This window comes from Monodon monoceros, unplaced genomic scaffold (assembly GCF_005190385.1).
Source record: "Monodon monoceros isolate NGI ecotype Baffin Bay Population unplaced genomic scaffold, NGI_Narwhal_1 Super_Scaffold_5, whole genome shotgun sequence".
Taxonomy (NCBI): domain Eukaryota; kingdom Metazoa; phylum Chordata; class Mammalia; order Artiodactyla; family Monodontidae; genus Monodon; species Monodon monoceros.
The window spans coordinates 31,861,959-31,879,126 of NW_021703782.1; positions in this window are offsets into that span (position 1 = coordinate 31,861,959).

A 17,168-nucleotide genomic window follows, 5' to 3' on the forward strand; every position below is an offset into this window, starting at 1 on the left:
TATCCATTAAATGTATATTATTATATAATATAAAAGTATATTATTAAGTATATTGTTATATTATAAAAGTATGTTATAATACAATAATTATAATATAAATTTATATTGTTATTCTCAAATACAAGTATATTTTGTTATTGTTTTAAAAAACAGTTAGGGGGCTTCCCTGGTGGAGCAGTGGTTGGGAATCTGCCTGCTAATGCAGGGGACACGGGTTCGAGCCCTGGTCTGGGAGGATCCCACATGCCACGGAGCAACTAGGCCCGTGAGCCACAACTACTGAGCCAGCGCGTCTGGAGCCTGTGCTCCACAACAAGAGAGGCTGCTATAGTGAGAGGCCCGTGCACCGCGATGAAGAGTGGGCCCCACTTGCCACAACTAGAGAAAGCCCTCGCACAGAAACGAAGACCCAACACAGCAAAAATAAATAAATAAATTACTAAAACTCCTACCCCCAACATCTTATTTTAAAAAAAAAAGAAACAAATATTGCTTATATCAGAGAGAGAGTCACCTGCTGCATATTTTTGGCTGAAACAGCTGAAAATTTGTGCCAGAATGCACTCTATGGGCTAAGGCAACTGGCTAGGTTTAGGGATTAAGGTTAATTTATGCTCCTCAGAGGCTGAGTGATCATTCTTGACTCTTTAAACACAGTCTCTGCTCTTTTTTCTGGAATTGCTTTTAGAGTATTATATTATTGGTTTGCTAATATTTTGGAATATAGGTTTATCATCTCTGTCTTGCCCTATCCAGCATGTCTCTCATTATGCTACTAAAATTGGGAGAAATGAATACAGTTCCATGGAATAGGGAAACAAGGACAGAATAACACTAGAGTATTCTAACATATCAAGGAAAAGGTATCTGGTCATATGGAGTACACCTATAAAGCTTGACATCTAGCCAGAGGATCTTTAGCTAATAAGTTGATGGGCTTAATCTGAGATTTTTTTCCTTTACAGCCTGGTTAGTCAGGCCTGTACACAGGCCGCCCAGATTGCACGGGGGTTGTAAATATGTAAATGAAATTTTTTCTTCAAGATATTTTTGTTCTAAATCTTATTATATAATGTAAACCTCAGTTTGGAATTAAGAACTAAACATTGCTTCGCCCAACAAATTTTTCATCGTAGTTTTCAATCACAGAAAACATTTCATTATAATGACCAGAGGTATGATTTTGTTACTTATATTGTTATTTTTGTTACTTTTCCAAACTTTTGCTTGTAAAATGAAGTTTTTTCTTAAACCAATTAATGTTTGGGGGGCAGTAGCAAAATCACCCTGATTTATGGAAGCTTACTCCATGAGAGTAACCCAATTTATTACTGACTCCAACTTTTCCTACATGATACTAAGTTTTTTTTGTTCTTTCTTTTGTTGCTATTGACCCTGACCATCTTACCTAAGACCCAGACTGTTGCCCTGTGCTCAAAGACTGTTTTCCTTTTCTAGTTTCTAGCCCCTAGGAAGTAGGGTTCCTTGGTCTTACTGGTAAAAAACAGTTCCTATAGGAGAAGAAAACCAAGCCAAAACAAACTTCTAAATTGGTGAATAGTTTCTAGATCTCTTAAGTATGGTATTAAAACTCATTTGAATTATGGGTTAAATAGACTTCTGTGGACTTAACCTGGAAACGGAACCACAAGTTATAACTTCGGCCCAATGAGAAACTGTTTCAACCAACAAATTTACAAACCAACTTAGAGATTTTATTTTTTTAACAGGGACTACTTGAAGTCAGATTCCTGTTTTCAGCTAGTTTTCTCTTTTTGCCTTTGGTTTGTATGATATGTATTTAATATATATATTGTATATAATGTGTGTTTTAGATAGATAGACAGACAGACAATGGCAAAAGGCCAGTGCCTTAGCAAAGCACAGCAATCATATATTTATTAATATGTACATATTTATTAATGAAGCCCCTAATTTTAAGTTCCTTATAAAATTAAGTAATAATTTAGAAATAATTCATATAAGAATGTATTTTGACATTGGAATTCTGCTTGCCCAAGAAATTGACACATATTTGCTTTACCTGTGGAAATATAAACACATTTTCTAAAAGCCAGCTCACTAACAAAGCAAGAAAATTTATATTAAACCAACGAGTAGATTTGATAATGCAAATGTGAACTGACATCTAAATAACAAAGGTACAATTTTTTTTCTTCCTTTTGGTTAAACATACATCCTTTATATGCTATGATAGATTTCATATAAATACTCAAACAAACATATAAATCATGTCCTGGATAATATATTCTGGGAGTGAACCTCTTGTCTTTCTAGTTTAGTCAGTGCAGTCACAAAGGAAAGAAAAATTGTCATCTCCCCCAAGGCAAGTACAATTCTTTTTACATTAACTAGTAATAACTTTACCCTCTGTTTCACATGCTCTCCTTAGTCTAAACATTTTGTCTTTTTGCGTGTATATGAAATATGTTTGTGGGGGTTTTTTTGTTCATTATTTTTTTTCCACCTATAACAGAGCATTTGGAAAGAAACATATTTGCCTCCATAAAGTACTAGTTCTTTCCCTAACTCCAGAGTGTTGTAGATAACAGAGTTGGAGAATTCTATGAGTCTGAGAACTATGGGTGGCAAGGACATCAGTGAAGGTGCTTTTGTGCTTTAATGTTTGTTTTCCTTTGCTAATGTTTTTCCCCCCCCTTAGTTCTTCATATCTTCATGAACTCAGTGTCCAAGGAGTCAGCAAAAATATACATATGATCTTCAGTAATGTGGACTTTATTGCCATTGGCTTGTTTGTAATAGTCCAGGTCAATAAAGTGATAAATGCTTATTTAAGAATGGGCGTCTTATATTTTAAAACAAAGTGTCATACTAAGTCTTAGAATGAATTGCTAAGAAGTCAAGTCCTTAGTGGGAGTTTAGTTCTATAGTCAACACAAATTCTCATGCATTAAAAGCAAGTGTGACATGTTTTGCTCTTTCATTTATTTCCTTAGGGACATACTTGTGATTTTATAAAGCACCTGGAGTATGAATAATGAAAGCTCAGTGTCCATTCATGTCTACAATTCCTCTCTCAACTTTACTGGAATTTTTTAAAATATTCATTATGTATATTTTACATTTAAAGATATAACAGGCTGCAGGCTGCCTTGATTAGATTGATAACACATATATCTTCTATGTTTATATTTTCAAAAATTGAAAATAAAGTTGAGAGTGAGATCTTGCCACAATAAATATCTCATGCATTGGGTATGTAGTATTTTGAGCTCATCTGGGCAGTAATACTCAAAGGGTGGATATAGGAACATCTTTCTTATGGCGAGGAGTATTTTATCACTGTCATTGTTTACCTTGATGCTAATAATAAGAAGTAGACTGACTTTTCATAAGTTTCATTGTTTTAAAATTCTCTACAAACAATGCACCCCTTAATGCCTGCATCAGGGGTGACTGCTTCCATTCCTTGCTTTTGGAATGCAGTGCATACGTGGCAGCGAATACTAGAGTGGTGTTTGATTTTTATGATGGCCTTCATGTTGACACCAACAATACCTCAATGTGGTGATAGAACAAGAGAAATTATAAAAAGAAAGCTCAGAAAAACTTGATGTTATAATGTTGGCTTTTGATATTTTGCATAGTTCTTTTTGTCCCTTTTTATATCTTCTTTCCTAGGAATGTCCACAATGAATCAACAGAATTGTCACTATTGTAATTTAACTGAACCCAAATATATTGACTTAGATTTAGGTATTAGGTTCTATTGGTAAATTATTACACAAAACTCCACTGAGTGATCTCTACAGTACTCAAAGAGAAAAATAGAACAATCTCACAGACTTTGTTATAATGAGCAAGATCCTTATATGCCCAGGGAACAGAACCATTCACAACAGAAGAGTAGAAAACTAAACATCTAAAAACTTGTATACTTAGGATTTTTGGAAATTTAAAACTCCATTTATTAGTAAATACTTGTGTAATTAAAGTAGAACAAAAGAAATGCATCTTGAAACAATATTTGCATACTGTATTATTGTGTTTTCAAGCTTATTACAGTATATACAAAGCAAGGTATGATTTTTCAAGTCCAAAGTGGTAAATATTGTTAGAATTTATTTGATCTGAGGGGTCTCTTAAAAGAACCACTTCTTGAACCCTGCCCCAAGTAACAACAAATTATAGGCAGATTATAGCTTACTTACCCCTCACTCCCCATAGTGTTCCAGGATTCAAATAGCTCTGATAAAAAGAGAAGAAAAAGAGGTTTATTTTAAAGCATTCCATAGGCCAGCAAGGAATTTTCAAAAATGTTTTAAGAGAATATATTTTATTTCTCTTGAAGCAACATAAATTTAACTTCACTCTTTGGCTATCTCTATACCCTAAAGAATACTCCTAGTTAGTACTGAATTTGCCATTTGAAAATATACATCCCAGTTTTTAATACTGATCTCTCTTCCTATGATTACTATTAATTCAGGATTGTATGAAAAAAAGCCACCCTAGACAGAATTTGAATGGAAATTGTGGAGCCATTCAGTAGAGAATTACAAGAAACATTAGTTTTAGATAAATTTCATCAGTTGTAACATAAACTGAAGAATTTAAGTGAAGGACTTAAGTGATTTTACCGTTGAAGAACCATGAAGAATATGCAAAAACAAACACTGTAGGCAGAATTGACAGGATTTATCTTTATAAAACAATACTTAACCATTTTGCTTAATTTCTCTCTCTGCTAAAATATTCCTGAATTTTTCTCCTGAAAAATCTTTGGCTAAAAGACTTCCATTCATAATTACAAACCAGCAGCTCTTAGACTGCCTTGAGAGGCTGAACTGATGTTATTCATTTTTGTTTGTGGCCTTCAGTGGTATTTCATTGTCCACCATGAAAAGGAGTAAGGAGTGAATCTGAATTCATAATTTTGATAATTTATAAGAAGTATTATCAAAGTTTTGTTGTCACTTTCTAGCATGATTGTTTTTTCTAGATCGGGAAAAGGGCAAGGTATTTGTATACTGAGGTGCCAGTCTTCTTTTGAAATTCATACCCATCACCTGGGGGTTGGGCAGCGGCAGCATTTAAATTGTTCCATTCAAAGCCTGGAAGTAAGCCTGTCTGTTTCACTGGACATTTTCCCTAGGTGTCACTGGCTGTAAGACAACCAGAACATGATCAGAATGACCCAGGTTATAATCTTATTAATGGAGTACCTTAAATAATTATATTTTCTAAAACACCAAACAGCCATTTCTTTTAAAAGAAAGCAATGTATGAATCACTCCCTTGCATTTAAAATCAAAACCTTATTTTTCAAATGCAACTCTAATTATTTAATAAATTATTTGGTAGTGAAACTACTGTTTTTACTACATGTAAATAGTTTGTTGCTTTATCAAATAAATATATAAAAGCACCTTGAAAACTAAAGGATCATACATGTTTATGATAGAATTACAAGTAGGTTTTCCATGGAGTTGGTTGTCAAAATGTGATAACTTTTTAGCACAAATGTGGTTGCTTATTTTATATATATCAAAAAACATTTTAAAACAAATTCTCAGAGTTTTAATTATATATGTTAGCAACAGTAGAAATAACTAGTCTCTGGGAAGTTTCATGTGAATTCAGTTCTCACAAGAAAATATTTTAAAGACTTGGCTGAGTCTATTTTTATAGGCCTCAGAAGTGCTTCATGACTATTTCTTTGATTTACAAACAAAAATGTTTTTACTGGGTTTTTAACCACCAGTTTTTGGCCATTTATTACTTATTTCTTTAGTAACAATTACATTTTTTTGTTATTGATGAATTCTGGCTAGAAAATAACTTTTCTGGGACTTCCCTGGTGATGGAGTGGTTAAGAATCTGCCTGCCAATGCAGGGGACACGGGTTCAAGCCCTGGTCCGGAAAAATCCCACATGCCACAGAGCGACTGAGCCTGTGCGCCACAACTACTGATCTCGTGCGGCACAACTGCTGAGCCCACGCACCGCAACTACTGAAGCTGGCACGCCTAGAGCCCGTGCTCCGCAACAAGAGAAGCCACCGCAATGAGAAGCCTGTGCACCGCAATGAAGAGTGGCCCCCGCTTGCCACAACTAGAGAAAGCCTGAGCGCAGCAACAAAGACCCAACGCAGCCAAAAATTAAAAAGAAAAAAAAAGAAAGAAAATAACTTTCCTTAAAACTGAAAAGTCTAGTTTCTATTTGGTAAATATTTTAAGCTCAATTTTTCCCTTAGGGAAACTGTAAAAGTTAATTTTTTGGTACATGTATAGGTATGTGATCAAATTAACAGCAAAGTCAGTCTTTGGCCTTTCATACTCTTAGCTACTATATACAAGAAGTATATTAGAATTAAATCTAACATTACCATGGCAGTCTCCTTTGTAAGTATTCTGAGGGAAGCTCATTTCCCTTAGTTCACAAGTATCTGCCAACGTTAAGGAATATTTTGTCTCTATTTAGATCAAAGCACCCATGACCTGTGCAGCCAAGTAATCAAAGAGAAGGCCAAGACTTTAAGTGTAATGGAACCTATAATCAGAAGTATTCTAGTGGATTGTGAACAAATAGGAAGAATACTAACATACACTTTTCCTGGGAGAGTTACTTTCATTGGTCCTCTTATAAGGTTTATTACAAAGTTCACTATCTCACTAATCACTGAGAAGGGAAACTAGATGTAAGGACCTGATTATGTGAGTTTAATTGGCCAGGCTACAGCAAACCAAAACACCCTTCAACACCAGCCCAGTACCCCGGGGTTTAGTTCTTGTACGGGGAAAAACCTGTAGCTCTTTCAAAGGGTGAGCTGATAATTAAAGTTACCTGTATTCTGAAGATATCACAAAAATGGCATCTATAGACAACTGATGGAAATTTTCTTTAGATATTTAATTTGGAGGCATTTTTCTGCTTTATGTTTTCTATTAACCTTTTATCATTGAGGCTAGAGCTGAGAACTAAAAGCCCTATCACTCAAGGAACTTACATTGATTGCAGTGATGAGTACTATGGAGAAAATAAAGCAGGGTAAGGGAATAGAGAATCAAGGATGCTTTTTTTTTAGTTAGAAATGGTTTCTGAGTTAGACAAACACACAAAGCTGTAAAAAACAGATGTAAGCTCACCAACTTAAAAATTGCTTTTCAATTGACCCAGTGCATGCATGCTCAAAAGGGGCAATTATCATAAATTGCATCTGAACACAGAAATCCCATCCAGCAAGTTTTTATGGGAGGGGAAGAGCACTGACTAATTTTGCTGAGCCATTGGAAACTGCTCTAGATCTACTGTTTTGATCTATACAGTTGCTTAGAACTTATTTTAAGTTTAGGATCACATTCCACTTAAAAATTTTTTGAGATATAATTCACATAACAAAAAATTTACCATCTTAAAGTGCACAGTTCAGTAGTTTTTAGTATATTCACTGTGTTGTGCAATCTTACCAATTCCAGAACATTTTCATCATGCCAAAAAAACCTCTGTTTTAATTAGTAATCAGTCCCAATTTTCATTTTCTCCCATCCCCTGGCAACCTCTAATCTCTCTGTCTCTGTGGAATTGCCTCTTTTTGACATTTCATACATCCTTTAGTGTATGGCTTTTTTCCTTAGGATAATGTTTCCAAGATTCATTCATGTAGCCTGTAAGAGTATTTCATTCCTTTGTATGACTGAATAATAATCCATTATGTGGATATACCACATTTTGTTTATCCTTTCATGAGTTGATGGACATTTGGATTATTTCTATAATTTGGCTCTTATGAATAACCATGCTATAGAATGCTATAAACATCTGTGTACAAGCTTTTGTGTGAATATGTTTTCAGTTCTCTTGGGTATACGCCTAAGAGTGGAATTTCTGATTCATGTGGTAAATCTACGTTTAACTTTTGGAGAGATTGCTGAACTGTTTTCCATAGCAGCTGCACCATTTTACATTCCCACCAGCAGTGTATGAGGGGTCCAATTACTTTACATCCTTGCCAACACTTGTTATTGTCTGTCTTTTTTATTATACCCATCCTAGTTGATGTGAAGTGGTATCTCACTGTGTTTGAGTTACATTTTCCTAATGACTAATGATACTGAATATTTTTTTCATGTGTTTATTGGCCATTTGTTTATCTTCTCTGGAGAAATGTCTTTTCAAATCCTTTGTCCCTTTAAAATTGAGCTATTTGTGTTTTCAATGTTGAATTGTAAGAGTTCTTTATATTTGCTAGATACAAGTCCCTTATCAGATATGATTTGCAAATATTTTCTCCCATTCTGTGTTGTCTTTTTACTTTTTTGATGGTGTCCTTTGCATTGCAGAAGTTTCTGCTTTTGATGAAATCCAGTTTATCTTTTTTTCTTTTGGTTGTTTTTGCTTTAGTTGTCATATCTAAGAAACCATTGCCTACTCCAATATCATACAGATTTACACCTGTCTTTCCTTCTAAGAGTTTTATTGTTGGGACTTCCCTGGTGGCACAGTGGTTAAGAATCCACCTGCCAATGCAGGGAACATGGGTTCGAGCCCTGGTCCGGGAAGATCCTACATGCAGCAGAGCAACTAAGCCCATGCGCCAGAACTACTGAGCCTGCACTCTAGAGCCTGTGAGCCACACTACTGGGCCTGCATGCTGCAACTACTGAAGCCCATGTGCCTAGAGCCCATGCTCCGCAACAAGAGAAGCCACCATAATGAGAAGCCCGCGCACCCCAACGAAGAGTAGCCCCCGCTTGCCGCAACTAGAGAAAGCCTGCGCGTAGCAACAAAGACCCAAGCAGCCAAAAATAAATAAATAAATAAAAAGAGTTTTATTATTTTAGTTCTTTCATTTATGTCTAGGGTCCATTTTGAATTAATTTTTGTATGTGGTGTGAGGTAGAGGTTCAACTTCATTCTTTTGCATATGTATATCAAGTTGTCTCAGCACCATTTACTGAAAAAAACTGTCTTTTCCTTACTGAGTTGTCTTGGCACCCTTGTTGAAAGCTAATTGACCATAGATGTTTGAGTTTGTTTATGGACTCTTGATTCTATTCCATTGGCTTATATCTTATGCTAGTGCCACAGTTGATTACTGTAGCTATGTAGTAAATTTTCAAGTTGGGAAGTGTCAGTTTACCAGCTTTATCTTTTTTCAATATTGTTTTGGCTATTTGGGGTCCCTTGAGTTTGATTATGAATGTTAGGAACAGCTTATCCATTTCTGCAAAAAAGTCTGTTGGAATTTTGATAGGAATTACATTGAATATGTATCTATATTTGGGGAGTATTGCCATCTTAATAATATTAAGTTTTCCAGTCCATAAACATGGGCTGTCTTTTATTTATTTATATCTTTAATTTCTTCTAACCATCTTTTGTAGTTTTCAGTGTACAAGTCTTATGCTTCTTTGGCTAAATTTATTCCTGAATATTTCTTTTCTTTTGATGCTATTGTAAATGGACTTGTTCTATTAATTTCATTTTCAGATTGTTCATTGCTAGTGTATAGAAATACAACTAATTTTTGTATATTGATCACAATTTGTGATGGATAGTAAATTTGGGTTAGAAACACACCACACCATGAATCAAGGAACTTAGGTAATGCTTACCCATACGAACTGACTGAACGAGCAGAAATCCACCTTTTTTTTTTTTTTTTTTTTTTTAATTGGCCACGCTGCATGGCTTGCAGGATCTTAGTTCCCTAACCAGAGATTGAACCTGTGCCCCCCTGCAGTGGGAGCTCGGAGTTCTAACCACTGGACTGCTAAAGAATTCCCAGAAATCCAACTTTTTTTTGTTGATGACGATCATAACTTTTTAGCTGATTATTTTAAGATTATTCCTTCAAGAATTATTTCTGTTTTTCTTATTGCTAGGTGAAGGATGGTAAGAGCATAGAGCACCACTAGGTAATTTGGCTCTTGTAGTCTATAGTCTCAGGTCTTTCACATGTATTTTTCCTATTTAAGTAAAACACAAATGGAACAATCCTCAGCACCCTGTCTCTCTGTGTCATGAGGATACTTTCTGCATATTCCTCAATGCTATATATTTTAAAGATTAATGGTGATGCAGAGAAAGCTAATTTATTCAACCAATTTCTATGTGCTAGGTGTTATGCTAAAAAAAAACATAGTTTAATAAATCACAGACCCATCCACCAAGAAGCACACAGTCTGTTGAATAAAGACAGACAGTAACATTTTGACCATTTGAACGCATACAAGGAGCCTGGCACTCTAGTGACATACAAGTGAGTAAAAGGCCAGGTTTCTGTTTTAATGGGACTCACAATATAAAGGAGAATATAATGGCTCTGGTAAAAATATAGAGGGCACTATGGGAGTATGGAGGAAGGGCTTTTAACGTTCAAGGGTAAGGGAAGGCTTCCCTAAGAAGGTGCCCCTTGTGTCTTAATGGATAAGTTGGGTTTTAGAAGGTATAAGAATAAGAGGAATAGCATTTTAGATCAGGAAACCCCATTGCAAAGGCTAAGAAAGGGGAGACAACACCATATACTCAGGGAACAGCAAGCAGTTTAGTAATGGTCCTAGTACTTTGGGGACTCCAAATAAGGATCTGCTGAGTGACTGAATTAGTGCTGGGTGTAAGGGATGGCTGAAGTTGAGGATAGGAAGGTAGCTTAGATCACAAAAGGACCACACTAAAGAATCGAAAGGCTATGGAAAGCCTGCTGCATTTATTCTGTACAATTTACACAGCAATTGGACTGGTTTACTTTTGCTGCCCGAAATCCTTTCTCTTTAGACAGAGTACAGATGATGTACAAAATACCAGAAGAGAATTTAAAACCCATTAAGTAGAACTAATTATTTACAAATAATTTATAGGTGATATCTGTGTCTATATCTATGCATAACATCGATTTTAATCACTGCAAGGCTCCTGAGGAAAATCCTTTTTTTTTTTTTTTTTTTTGGGTCTAGTGTGAGAGGGTATTTTAAAAATTAATTATTTTTGAAAGTACAAAATAGCCTTTCATAAAACAATTCCATATTCACGTAGGTCATTTTTCAAATCCAAGTTAGTGACGTTTGACTTCATATAAATAGTACACTATAAATAACACCACAGTAAGGGCAAGGGAAGGAGGTAGCTGAGTCAAAATACTAGCAAAGCCATATTGACATTTCTATTTTGTAGTGGGCAGTGTGAAGGTAGAATGAAAAAGTTTAGCTTATTTGATTCATCCAATTCTCTTGAAAAAGATATTTTAAAATTAATTATTAATCAGGAATAGTTTTACTTACAATCTTAATATTACTGCGGGATGATTAATGATCAGTCTATTAAATTGACTGAATTAAAAACAATAATACTGGGCTTCCCTGGTGGCGCAGTGGTTGAGAATCTGCCTGCCAATGCAGGGGACACGGGTTTGAGCCCTGGTCTGAGAAGATCCCACATGCCGCGGAGCAACTGGGGCCCGAGAGCCACAACTACTGAGCCTGCGCGTCTGGAGCCTGTGCTCCGCAACAGGAGAGGCCGCAACAGTAAGAGGCCCACGCACCGCGATGAAGAGTGGCCCCTGCTCGCTGCAACTAGAGAAAGCCCTCACACAGAAACGAAGACCCAACGCAGCCAAATAAATAAATAAATAAATAAATAAAATTTATAAAAAACACACAAAAAACAAGAAAACAATAATACTACAACATTTCCCTCTTCTCACTTGGCATTAATTTTTTCTTGTCATTTTTTTCAAAGTGACAGCATATATGGTTTGAGTCAAATAATTACAAGGCTTGTAACAATAAACAGAAGGCCCTGCTCCATTGGTCGTCACTCTGATGCCTGCTTCTCAAAGGAAAACTGCTGTTCTACTATTTAACTCCACGTTTCTAAAGAGCACATTTCTTTTTTCTTTTTTTTAATTAATAATAATCTTTTATTTATTTATTTATATTTATTTTTGGCTGTATTGGGTCTTTGTTTCTGTGCGAGGGCTTTCTCTAGTTGTGGCAAATGGGGCCCACTCTTCATTGCGGTGCGTGGGCCTCTTCACTATCGCGGTCTCTCTTGTTGCGGAGCACAGGCTCCAGACGCGCAGGCTCAGTAATTGTGGCTCACGGGCCTAGTTGCTCCGCGGCATGTGGGATCTTCCCAGACCAGGGCTCGAACCCGTGTCCCCTGCATTAGCAGGCAGATTCTCAACTACTGTGCCACCAGGGAAGCCCTAAAGAGCACATTTCTATTGCCATGGCTTAGTTATTCTGTTTTAGCCATTTTATGCCATATTTTATGGCATATTTTATGCCAAATTATGCCATAATTTCCCAATATGCTTATATCCCATTGTTCAGTGTTTATATATTTTAATCTCTATTTTATATATTGTCCACAGCATCCCATGTTATATCAGTCAGGAGAGGTTAATTATGTTGCATTAACAAATTACCACAAAAACCTCAGTGGCCTACAACAATAAAGGGTTATTTCTCATTTACACAGCATGTTGGCGGCAGGCCAGCTGCAGTTTGCTCTGCGGTGTCTGCATTCAGGACTCAGATGGCCAGAGGCAGCCTCTAACAAGTGCCCACCTTGTGGCAGGCCCAGAGACACGGCTCTAAAGCTTCTGCCTGTGCCTCTATTTCCCTGGCCACCGTAATTCACCCTGCCGGGTCTGACATCAATGGGGCAGGGAAGTATAATTCTCCTCCAGGAAGGTAACATCAAGTATTAAACAATCATATAGTCCACCACAATTATTTTGTTTTCCCTGGAATTTATAGCCCCCTCTTCCTTGGGTTGCTTAGTTTTCTCTATACCCTATCACCATTTCATCTCTATATGTTCCACCAGAGCTGTGAAATTTCTCTCATAAGGTTCAAACACAGTAGGTAATCGATCAATTCTGTGGCTTTTATAGTTGTTGTTTTGTTTTTTCCTTGGAGACATCCCTTCTGGAGCCCTCCATCCTCCTGTGTCAGAGTAGACTGTTTGCTCTCCAGGCCTGCTACACAGTCGTCATCCTGGAACTTCCCTTCACCTTTATCTCAGGAATTCTCCCTATTTTCTCTTTTGTTGGAGCTCCTGTTTACCAGGTAGGTCCTATGTGTTTCTGTTTCTTGGTTTACACCCTTATTTTGATGAGGCATCTCCCTCTAGTAGATTCCTGAGCATATGTGAGTTAAAATTTTTTACTTTGACATCTTTTTCTGCTCCCTCCATTGTCTCTGTTTCTTTTCTTTTTTTCTTTTTTTTTTTTTTTTTTGCGGTACGCGGGCCTCTCACTGTTGTGGCCTCTGCCGTTGCGGAGCACAGGCTCCGGACGCACAGGCTCAGCGGCCATGGCTCACGGGCCTAGCTGCTCCGCGGCATGTGGGATCTTCCCCGACGGGGCCACGAACCTGTGTCCCCTGCATCGGCAGGCGGACTCTCAACCACTGCGCCACCAGGGAAGTCCCTCTTTTCTTTTTCTCTTCTTCTTCTTCTTTCTTTCCTTCCTTCTTTCCCTCCCTCTCTCTCTGACTTTTTCTTTTTTTCTTTCTTTACCCTGTTTGTTCATTTCAGGCTCTTTCATGTAAGGAGGTTTCTTCAAATATCTGGAGATCCTGGACTATTCACTATTGACTAACAGTGGATGAGAGCTTCTGTTGGTAGGAACAGGACTTGTCTACTGTTGGGCTTCATTGTAAAGAGATAGGTGACAAGCCACATTCTCCATTACAGAAGCCCCAATTGTCAATATTTGTAGGCCTTTACTCTTGGACCAGCTGGTTTTCCACCCAGAGGAAGCTTCTAGTTCCCTGACATGATCCCAGCATTCTAGAATCTGAATTCGGGAATGAAGCTGGGGTGGGGGGGATATGTCTCATAACTCAACATGCATAACTTCATTTAATTCTGCTTTTCTATGGAGTGAGTCATCCCTGTCCTTAGCTCTGCCTGGGGTCCAGAGGAGCTCTGCGTCAAACTCTCCAGAAAGTAAACTTCCTGTCTGCTGAGTTAAGGCAGGAGGGAATGGGTTAGGGACTGGGGGAAGGAAGGATCCTACTGTTCATCATAAAGTCTTCATAATAAATTCTCATTCTCAGTCCCACTCTACTTCTGCTTTCAGAGGTGCGGCAGCTCTAGCTTCAGACCCTTTCCAGGGTCTGGGATGTGAAAAGATTCACTCTGGCTGGGTCAACCTCCTCCCAGAAGCTTAGATATTAAATTTCTTAGTTTGGGTAAGTTAGTTGTCACTCATCCATCTCCTTCCATGTTTCTAAGTTTGTTGACATCCTTCTTCAGCAGGGATCTTTTTTCCTGTTTGCATTGTCTTTATGGGTTTATACCTTTTTTATCCCTTCACTCTCATTTTAATGAGGTATCTGGAGTGAGTAGGGAAAAACATGTGATCAATGCACCGTGTTTAACCAGAAGTCTCCTTACCATTAACACGAATAGATGTAACGAACATGTTTTCTAAGTGGGAAAAGTCCAACTATAGTTATAGGCAATTCCATAAGAATTAGATATAGATTAGTACAATAATATACCTAAATTTTATTGAGTGCTTATATGTGCTAAAAAGTCTTTTAAATGCTTATATGTATTATATATATTAATATTTTATCCTCACAATAATCCCATGAGATGGATGCTGTGATTCAACACCTAGCAGTCTGACTCCAGACCACCTATGCTATATAATGGGGTACTTCATGTTTTAAACTACAGGTAATCTTGTTATTTTCAACTTGTCAGGCCTCTAATCAATCCCTATTTATTGTTAGCTTAAGCTATAGCTGAGGTTTTTCACATAGAATTTTAACATTTACAGCACATTATTTGATGTGGCAAGGCTAGCATCACTTTTGATGTGTCTATTTGAAGATACATGTTGGAGGTAGAAGGAGTAGTTTATGACAAATTTTAAAGCATAGTCATTTAAACTGGGAACCCTGGCATGTGTTTGTTTTATAATACAGACAGATGGGCACTTCCTCTTAAAGAAAGCAGTCACCATCTGTAATCTGAGAGGTCAAAGAGAAGCAATTAGAAATCTCACATTAGTAACAAAACTTTAAAGTGCCTGAAACATGCAAGAGTTTAACATCTTAAATCACTGATGGCCTTGAACACCTTAATTCAGAGCATTCAGCCCCTCATTCTTTGAAGATTTTAGGACCAGGCTCATTATCACTCTCTTCAAAGCTACTCACTACTCCAACACCACTGTCACGTCTGCAGATAATTCTTTGCAAGATATAGATATAGATATAGACATAGATATCTTTCAAATCCTTACTGCCTCTCAGTTCCTTGACCATCTCTCTTGGAATGATCTTTGCCCTCTGCCATCGCATCTATCTATGGTCATTCCCTACACCTTGACATTACTGACATTACTTCTAATTTTAATTTCAAGCCTACTACTCTCCAACCCCTCTCTTCTCTTTTCAGGTCATTCTCTACGGTACCTAAACTCCAACAATTCTTCAACCCGATCAGAAACACCATTCCATTCACCCTCCCATCTTTTCACAGTTCCCCACCCCTCTCAAAGCCTTATTTCTTACCACATCTGAAATTATAATGCCTCCTTTGCATCTACCCTCAACTACCCTTTGCCAATCTCTCCCCATCCTACTTGCCCAGCCAAATCTCAGACCTGGGTAATCCAAAACTGCCTACTCAGTGCTTGCGCATCTCATGAGCAACTAAATCTGTCTGGAGAAAAATGCACAACCATACTGACTGGTCTCACTATAAATTCATGGCCACTCACTCAGGTGGGCGTTATTAGTGCCTGGAAACCTTACCATGTTTCCCTCATCAATTCCCTCTCCCACACTGACAGACTAGAATTTCATCTCTCTTCTTCTCTCCCTCCCCTGCTAACTCCCCCCTCATTACTTTCAGTTAATAACTACATGAGCCACAGTAGGCTAAACTGTTATAACAAACAAAAATGTTATGGCTCCCACTCAATAGAAATTTATACCTTGCTCACAAAATAATCCAGAGTGGGTGTTCCAGGTCAATGGGCAGCTCTCCTTCATCCCTGCACGTTCTTTCTTGTGGTTCTGCCAACTCCAGGGACTTGTAGTCATCTGCATAATCCAGCTGGCAGGAAGGAAAAATGCATGAAGGAGGCACACTAGCCTGGCAGTGGCCGACATCATCTCTGCTCACATTCCAGTAGCAATAACTTCACATTTGACCATACCCAACTGAAAGAAAGGCTGAGAAAAATAGTCTCTGTGGTCAGGAAGAAAGAGAGAATACATTGTGATGGACAATTAGCAGTCTCCCAAAATGATCTTGTTTCTTATTTCACTGAGAAGATAGAAGCAACTAGAAAAGAACTTCTACTTTGTCCCACTATGAAATCCACAAGCCTACTTTAATATGTCCCATATATGTGGGGACTGGAGGGATTATATTTCTAGGCTGTCCCCAATCACAAAGGGGCAGTTTCCAAGCTTTCAGTTAGAACAACATGGTCATAATGACCACACCACCCAATCACAAAGTTCAAACATACCTTCTTTCCTTGCACTTTTTGACCTCTGTGGTTTTGGATATTGTGATCAACTCTCCTTCCTGCCCCTGTCTTTGTGAAACTCCAATGTATCTTGCTTTGGTGATTCTGTGTTTCTCTGGTTCTCCTCCCACTTCCTCCTCTCTTTCTTTGCTGGCTTCTCTATCTAGGTTAGATCCCTTCTTTATTTGTTGGCTTTTCTCATCTAGGTCTGAGCTTCTTAAACTTTAATGTGATACAAATCACTTGGGGTTCTTGTTAAACTGAAGACCTGATTCAGCAGGTCTGGGGTGGGGAGGGCTGAGATTCCACCTTTCCAACAAACCCCCTGGTGATGCTGGGCCAGTGTGGCTGGGCCACTGACCATGCTTTGAGTAGCAAGGTTCTAAAGAAGATGTTCTCCAAGATTCTGCCCTTTTTCTTTTTTTCTCTCACAGTGATATCACTGCTAGGCTGATAACTTCCCAATCTATTTTCTAGTTCAACCCTCTTACCCTTACTTCAAAACCTTTACATCTGACTTCTCAGTGTCCACCTCTATCTGGCTGTCTCAACAATCTTTCAAACGCTTAAAATGTCCAAGTGTAAATTGGTCTCTCAAGAAGTTCCTATTCCTATCTCTAATTGTCTTTTTTCTATCTTCTATAATTATCTCCAAACTCAAAACCTCCATTACCTTTTA